This window comes from Gekko japonicus, unplaced genomic scaffold, assembly GCF_001447785.1.
Source record: "Gekko japonicus isolate JY-2015 unplaced genomic scaffold, Gekko_japonicus_V1.1 scaffold974, whole genome shotgun sequence".
In the NCBI taxonomy this organism is placed as follows: domain Eukaryota; kingdom Metazoa; phylum Chordata; class Lepidosauria; order Squamata; family Gekkonidae; genus Gekko; species Gekko japonicus.
This window is the reverse complement of record NW_015174873.1, coordinates 605,519-613,307: the sequence shown is the minus strand read 5'-3', so window position 1 is coordinate 613,307 and position 7,789 is coordinate 605,519. Positions and strand designations below refer to the sequence as shown.

The window sequence follows — 7,789 nt, the reverse complement described above, 5'->3', positions numbered from 1 at the left end:
CCCCAATTCATTGTTAGGCTTCACTTGAGGCTTCTTTCTTAATTGATAAGAGTTTGCTAGGAATCCTTTTCTGTGTGTTCGAATAGACACACGGTAACTTCCAATGTGGGCGGCAAATGTTAGGCATGTTTAATCTAAGGCTGCAATCATATGCACAATTAGACCCGACATAGGCGTGAATGCTGGGCGGCTTTAAAGGGCGCAGTCAGACAACAACATCTGGGAAGCGTTCCACAACCATCGGCAACCTGTTCTGCTCCACCGCAGAATCGGAGTTAAAAGACATTGGGGAAAATCCGGTAGTAAACGGGTTGCGATGGGCCATGGACGGACTTTCCTGTGTCTGATTGCTCCATTGCGCTCTCATGGCGTCAGGATGGTCTGATCAGGCCATCCCGACTCCGTGCTGTTGTTTTTCCCCCCTTCACAGTATGCGCATCATCGCAAACTCCATAGGGAGCCCTTGGTGTGGAAGTGCGATTCATCGATCCCTCGGTTAAGCGCATGGGGGGAAAATGGCACACAAAAAAAGACTCACCTGCAGTTGCGTCTGATCACACACTGACAGTCTGCGCCTGCAGCTTCAAAGGGAGGTGTGATCGTGCAACTGTGGGTCAAATTCCTCTGGAGGAAATAGCCTTGCTTCCCCCCCCCCCCCCGTTTTTACTGGCACATGTGACCGCAACCTAAGCAACTCCCACTGAATCCAGTGGTGCTTACTGCCAAGTAACCATGCATGGGATTGTGGCCCTAATGTTGCTATTGTTAACATCATTTATATCCTGCTTGGAAACATAAGGAGGATTATAACATACAAAAATCAATTTTTTAAAAAACAGCAAAGACGTCCAATAATAAAAGCAGCAGGACTAGGATTACAAAACTCGGGGAAATGCCCCGCCCCCCACCTGTCTATGGCAAGAAAAATTGTCTGGCACAAAACATACTAAGAAATCAAACTATCAGTGCTTTAAAGAAGTTCTTTTAAGGTTGTGTTGGTGACACATTTCCTTATGTTATTCCTGACTGCTAATGGAATTCATACTTTTATCCTTAGTGTAAATATTAAAACTGTATTTATCCTACAGAGAAAATATTCCTGAGACTAGAGAAACATCTTATGTATTCTATGAAGATATCTTTGATGCCAAAAATGCTTGTGGTCATGTTAGGATTCAGCGTGTACAACAGATACTTCGTGGACTTGTACTGCAATGCAAATGGGGCAAGTATACGAACTTTTCCTTAAATAATTTAGCAGTTGTTACCACGACAAGGATGTATATTGTCGCCTTGCTTATTTAATATATATGCAGAGTACATCATGCGAAATGCTGGCCTGGATGAATCACAAGCGGGAATTAAGATTGCTGGGGAAAAGATCAACAACCTCAGATATGCAGATGATACCACTCTAATGGCTGAAAGTGAAAAGGATCTAAAGAGCCTCTTGCTTAGAGTAAAAGAGGAGAGCGCAAAAGTGGGCTTGAAGCTCAACATCAAAAAAACTAAGATCATGGCATCCGGCCCCATCACTCCTTGGCAAATAGAAGGGGAAGTCGTGGAAGTAGTGACAGACTTCACGTTCCTGGGATCCCAGATCACCGCAGACTGTGACTGCAGCCATGAAATTAAAAGACGCCTGCTCCTTGGGAGGAAAGCGATGGCGAACCTAAACAGCATGATAAAAAGTAGAGACATCACCCTGCCAACAAAAGTCCGCATGGTCAAAGCAATGGTATTCCCAGTAGTCATGTATGGCTGTGAGAGTTGGACTATAAGGAAGGCCGAGCGCCGAAGAATAGATTCTTTTGAACTATGGTGCTGGAGAAGACTCTTGAGAGTCCCTTGGACTGCAAGAAGAACAAATCAGTCAATCCTCAAAGAAATCAACCCTGACTGTTCCCTGGAAGGCCAGATAATGAAACTGAAGCTCAAATACTTTGGCCACCAAATGAGAAGGGAGCACTCACTGGAAAAGACCCTGATGCTGGGAAAGATTGAAGGTCAAAGAAGACGGGGACGGCAAAGGATGAGATGGTTAGACAGTGTCAGCGATGCAACGAACATGAAATTGAGCCAACTTCGGAGGACGGCGGAAGACAGGAGAGCCTGGCGGGAGATTGTCCATGGGGTCGCGAAGAGTCGGACTCGACTGTGCGACTGAACAACAACCACCACAAAAGATGAACTTTTAATTTAATTTGGACAAGGGCATTGTGAGAACAGTACTGGAATACTTCAAGATAGTAGGGAATCACCAGCACTTTCTGTGTAATTCAAATGACTAAGAACAGGGTTTTAACAGCTCTGTGATGGCATGTCTGCTGGTCTCAATAGAATTAATCATGGGCACATAAAATCAGTATATGTGAGGAATCCTGTCCTTATATATAATTGCATTTTCGCATGGCAACATTCTCTACACGGCAAAATCGGCTCCCTGATGTGTCACTCACCAGGGGTCTGTAGCCACTGGCTGCATTGCCTGCTGTATCACCTCCCTCCCACCCACAGAGCTGGCGCCCAGCGTCTTACCCTCAGTCTGTGGGAGCCGCCGGAGGAGATGGATACCCCGGCAGGCAGAGGCATGGGAGGCCCAGGCCACTCCTGCTGGCACCGTGGCGGTCATTGTCGGCCGAGGCCATCTTCAGGTAGCCGGCTGCCCTGTGACCGGACGGCACCTGGCGCACTGCCAGGGCAGAGGGCACTGGAAGTGGTCTGCGGGCCGCCGCCACCCAGCTGGGCAGGGAGCCAAAGCCATCCAACTGAAAGTGCTGAACCCAGAGGGTGGGCAGGAGGAGGTGGCGATGGCGGAGGCCCCACCCCACCTGCGAGTGGGGCGGCGGTGGTGGCAGCAGCACTTCCTGGGAGCCTCCAGGGAGGGCTCAGGGGTGCGCCCAGCTCCTCGGCGACAGAGTCACCAGAACACTGCGGGAGTCCCGGCAAGCAGGCGGTACAGATGAGTTGCTCTTCAGGGAACATCTACGCCCTGAAAGCCTAGCCCACCCTCATGCCCACCATGCATCTCTCCTGCAGTGCTGAGCAGCTGTATTTCTTGCAGCGATGCTTCCCTTGGCTCGGCTGCCTCCTGCGCCAAGCCCGAGACCCCCCAGGAGCGCAGCCGGAGAGAGCAGGGGACTTAGGATATGCCCTGCTGAGCCTCTAGGGTGGCCCTTCACAACCTCCATGAATCCATGTCTTCGCAAACACCCCCTCCAGCGGTTGCTCCTTGAGATCAGGTACATAGTGGGGGGCCGGGGGGGGTCTCACCTCTTCCTAGCACTCATATTGTTTCTAGAACGAGCCTTGCTTCTAGTATTATATATTTTGAGTTTGGCCAGATTTTTTGGAAAGCTGGAGAGCACCAGGAGGAAGGGAGACCTTACTGGTTCTTTGTTTTGATCAGCAAAAGAGTGAGTTCATTTGCATACGAATTCTATCTGCTGTAGTTGGACTTGTTATGGAAGCAAGATCCATGTTATCATAGCTCTCTCTTCTTGAGGCAGTTTATATAAGATTCCCAAGAGGTCTTGCACCTGGGTTCTAATCAATTCCTGTGCTGTGTAGTTTCAGCAGGGTGGCCATACCATGTGCTCCTGGACCTAATGTTTGATTGTAACACATTAGGTTCATTACTTTGTCCTGCTCAACTGTGTAAATGAGAATTACATTGTGAACGTCCTGACATTCCATGGACATCTAGGATCCCTCCAGCATTACCTTCTCCCCAGCATTTTTTTCCTGACTGAGGGAAAGTTTATCCTCAGGGTTGCTGGACTTACATAGTCAGATAGCCATATGGTTTCTGTGACCCCAGGAATAAATTTTCCCGTAGTCTGAAAGGAGTGCTGGGAGGAGGCGAATGCAGGAAAGATTGACAGCCATCAATACCTTCCCACTGACAGTATCTTAGCATTTCCTGCTTAAACCAGAATTAATTTGAGATGTACCAAAATGAGCTTCTTGTAACCTTTGTTGAACTCAACTAGAGCAAATCGGTCCAGATTTGGATACAGCCAACCTTGAGCCAGAATTGAACTATAACTGAATGGGTTGACTCCCTGATCACCAGTCTTGGTGATGAGCTGCTTTGAGCACTGACGTGTCATGTGGTCCGCCCCGAAGGTCACAGTGACACTACATAAGAAGGAAGCTATGGTGAATGTAACTAATATGCAAGCCTCCCTGGAGGTTCAGAACAGGCATGGGGGTGTTTTTTATGATGGGGGCTTAGTATATATCATTCCTTTCAGTGTAAGTCTTCTCCAGAGCCTTGGAGACATGTGCAGTGTCTCTCTGCATTTAAAAAAAGAGAGAGTGTTATATCAGTATTAATGGCTAAGGTAAAGTCGACAAGAGTTAGAAAACTGAAGGAATAAACTTTCTTACCATCAGAAAGGACTGCTTGGGTGGGTGGAATGTTGGAAAGATCTGTGATCCTCATGTTTGCATGCATGAGTAAATTTAGTTATTTTTGGTACATTGACCTGAAACAGTTTGCAATTTACAAACACTTCCCTGCTGGATTATGTGAAGGTGGTACTTGCCACATACAAATGAGAAGGACGGCTGTTCACAAGTTGATAACAATTTGTACACCTCCCCACTGTAGATACATTTGAGTTCTCCCCATTGAACTTTGGATCCTATATTAGTTTATTTCTAATTATTTTAATAAATATTCCTTCCAACAACTGGAACCTAAAGCAGTGACAAAATGGGACGCTTCTTGTACAATATTGCTTTAGATCAACTTCTTAGTGTGGCATTGGTCCCTTTCCAAAGGACCTGGTTCAGTTTTGAGGAATTAAATACATGCATTTATTTTGAGACATAGTTAAGTATAATGCATCTTGATTTCCTCATGTTTGTGAAGGTAATTGGTTAAACAGGAGAAAATAAGATTGTTTTAATAATATTCATAGAATTTGTCTTAGTGGAGAAGAGTGTATTTATTCACAGTTATATTTATATTTTGTTTTAGGCATTCCAAAAAGTGGTTACAAAGAAAAAGGAAGAACAGTTGAAACTCTTTATCAGTTTTGTATAGTATTACATATAGAAGATCATATACATTCGGGTCTACATTTTCCAAGAGTTATTTATCCATTTGTACACTCTTGCCCATCTAGTTGTATGAATGGATTAAGAACATAAGAACATAAGAGACGCCAATGTTGGATCAGGCCAAAGGCCCATCCAGTCCAACACTCTGTGTCACACAGTGGCCAGAAATACCAGTGCCATCAGGAGGTCCAGCAGTGGGGCCAGGACATTAGAAGCCCTCCCACTGTTGACCCCCCCAAGCACCAAGAAGACAGAGCATCACTTGCCCCAGAGCCCCTAGCTATACCTTGTGGCTAATAGCCACTGATGGACCTCTGCTCCATATGCTTATCTAATTCCCTTTTGAAGCCGTCCATGCTTGTAGCACCCACCACTTCCTGTGGCAGTGAATTCCATGTGTTAATCACTCTTTGGGTGAAGAAGTACTTCCTTTTATCCGTTCTAACCCGACCGCTCTGCAGTTTCATGGAGTGCCCACGAGTTCTTGTATTGTGAGAAAGGGAGAAAAGTACCTCTTTCTCTACCTGCTCTTTCCCATGCATAATCTTATAAACCTCGATCATGTCACCCCTCAGTCGTCTTTTCTCCAAGCTAAAGAGCCCTAAGCGCTTTAACCTTTCCTCATAGGGAAAGTGTTCCAACCCTTTTATCATTCGAGTTGCCCTTTTCTGCACTTTTTCCAAAGCTATAATATCCTTTTTAAGGTGTGGTGACCAGAACTGCACACAGTATTCCAAATGAGGTCTCACCATTGATTTATATAGGGGCATTATTATATTGGCTGATCTGTTTTCAATACCCTTCCTAATAATCCCCAGCATAGCATTGGCCTTCTTTATTGCAGTCACACACTGTCTCGACATTTTCAGTGAGTTATCCACTACAACTCCAAGATCTCTCTCTTGCTCAGTCTCTGCCAGTTCAGACCCCATCAATGTGTATTTATATTTAGGATTTTTGGCTCCAATGTGCATCACCTTGCACTTGGCCACATTGAACCCCATTTGCCATGTTGACGCCCACTCGCCCATCCTTGACAGATCCCCTTGGAGTGCCTCACAATCCTCACTGGTTTTCACCACCCTGAACAACTTTGTATCATCCGCAAATTTAGCCACTTCACTGCTTACTCCCATCTCCAAATCATTAATGAACAAGTTAAAAAGCAGTGGACCAAGTACTGATCCCTGCGGTACCCCACTGCTTACCACCCTCCACTGAGAAAATTGCCCACCTACACTCACTCTCTGTTTTCTATGAACTAGCCAGTTTTTGATCCATAAAAGGACTTGTCCTTCTATCCCATGATTTTTGAGCTTACTTAGGAGCCTTTGATGAGGAACTTTATCAAAAGCTTTCTGGAAGTCAAGGTAAATAATATCTATTGGATCCCCCTTGTCCACATGTTTGTTCACCCCCTCAAAGAACACTAACAGGTTAGTGAGACAAGATCTTCCCTTACAGAAACCGTGCTGAGTCTGCCTCAATAGGTTTTGTTCATCTATGTGCCTACTAATTCTTTCCTTAATAATGGTTTCCACCAATTTACCCGGTATCGACGTCAGACTGACTGGCCTGTAATTTCCCGGATCTCCTCTGGAACCCTTTTTAAAGATGGGAGTGACATTAGCTACCTTCCAATCCTCAGGAATGGAGGCAGATTTTAAGGAAAGATTACATATCTTTGTCAGGAGATCTACAAGTTCACATTTGAGTTCTTTCAGAACTCTCGGATGTATGCCATCTGGGCCTGGTGATTTTTCAGTTTTTAAGTTGTCTATCAGTTTTAGGACCTCCTCTCTCATCACCTCAATCTGACTCAGGTCTTCCAACACCCCTCCTGAAATCAGTGGTTCTGGAGTGGGCAAGCACTTCTCATCTTCCACAGTGAAGACGGAGGCAAAAAATGCATTTAGCTTCTCAGCCATTTCCCTATCATCCTTCAATACTCCTTTTACCCCTTGGTCGTCCAAGGGCCCCACTGCCTCCCTGGCTGGTTTCCTGTTTCTAATGTATTTGAAGAAAGTTTTATTGTTGGTTTTTACGTTTTTTGCTATATGCTCCTCATATTCCCTTTTTGCCTGCCTGACCTCAGACTTGCATTTTATTTGCCATAGCCTGTGTTCCGTTTTATCAGCCTCACTGTGACTAGCTTTCCACTGCTTAAAGGAATTCTTTTTACTTTTTACAGCCTCCATTACTCTGTTTGTTAACCATGCAGGCTTTTTCCTATACCTGTTTGTGCCTTTCCTAACCTGCGGAATATATATTTTTTGAGCTTCTAGGATCGTAGTTTTAAATAGATCCCAAGCTTCCCCAATTGTTTTGACCCTTTCTACTTTTCCTTTCAGTTTCCTCCCCACGTGTCCCCTCATATCAGAGAAATTACCCCTTTTAAAGTTAAAAATGGTTGTGTGAGTCTTTTTGGCCAATTCTCTATTTGTACAAATGATGAACTCAACAACATTATGATCACTGTTTCCAAGCGGTGCAATCACTTTTACATCTCTCACCAGGTCTTGAGTGTTACTTAGGACCAAATCAAGGATCGCCTCTCCCCTGGTAGGTTCCGTGACCATCTGCTCCATAGCACAGTCATTTAGAGTGTCTAGAAACTCAATCTCTTTTTCCCGACTAGAACACATATTGACCCAATCAATGTGTGGGTAGTTAAAATCACCTATTATTACACAGTGTTTTTGTCTAGTTGCTATCTTTA

The 7,789-nt window shown here is 45.1% G+C and overlaps 1 long non-coding RNA gene across 1 annotated transcript in view; it reads left to right on the top strand.

The window, feature by feature from the left end:
* LOC107121828 overlaps positions 1–1,219 on the top strand; it is a 4,926-nt gene extending 3,707 nt beyond the window's left edge. The window contains exon 3 of the long non-coding RNA XR_001482877.1: positions 1,089–1,219. This is a non-coding gene — a long non-coding RNA (uncharacterized LOC107121828). The remainder of the gene's footprint in view (positions 1–1,088) is intronic.
* Positions 1,220–7,789: the final 6,570 nt, after the last annotated feature.